Source organism: Egretta garzetta, unplaced genomic scaffold (genome assembly GCF_000687185.1).
Source record: "Egretta garzetta isolate BGI_Z169 unplaced genomic scaffold, ASM68718v1 scaffold866, whole genome shotgun sequence".
Classification (NCBI taxonomy): Eukaryota; Metazoa; Chordata; class Aves; order Pelecaniformes; family Ardeidae; genus Egretta; species Egretta garzetta.
Genome location: NW_009259990.1, coordinates 11,974 through 12,665, shown reverse-complemented (window position 1 = coordinate 12,665; position 692 = coordinate 11,974).

The window sequence follows — 692 nt, the reverse complement described above, 5'->3', positions numbered from 1 at the left end:
AAGGGGCGAGAAATTAAAGCCTTGTGATGATTGGTGGGAAATTTTGTCCTCTCAAGCTGCGCTCCCCCCCAAAAGAAGAGATTTTAAGATGAATCCGGGCCATGGCTTCTCCTCCAGGGTCATCTCCAGGCCCAGGTGTCCACTCACAGCCACGTTCTTGGGGTTTGAGGTCTTCTCCTGCCCACCAACCCCCAAACCGGTGGCTTTGCAGGAGGAGAAGGCGACTTTCTTGGAAGCTAAACCTCATTGCCGCCACTCGCGCTCGGCTCCCCCAGGACCGAGGCTCATGGTGGCCCTGGAGGTGGTACCGAGGACGCAGAAGCCAAATGGAGTTGGTCAACTCAAGCAGGGTCATCAAGGAAAGACGGTTGCCCAACTCAGTCACTGCTGGTCAACTGGCAATGGCCTTGGCAATGGGAGCCGCCCAGTGGGGATGAAGAACCCAGGGAGCATCAGCCAATGCAAGAAGGGGCACCCAATCGATGAGGGGCACCCAATCGATGAGGGAAACCCAACGTGATGAGGGGCACGCAATCGATGAGGGGCACCCAACTGATGAGGGGCACCCAGTTAATGAGGGGCACCCAACGTGATGAGGGACACCCAACGTGATGAGGGGCACCCAGTTGATGAGGGGCACCCAATGCGATGAGGGGCATCCAACGAGATGAGGGGCACACAATGCGATGAGG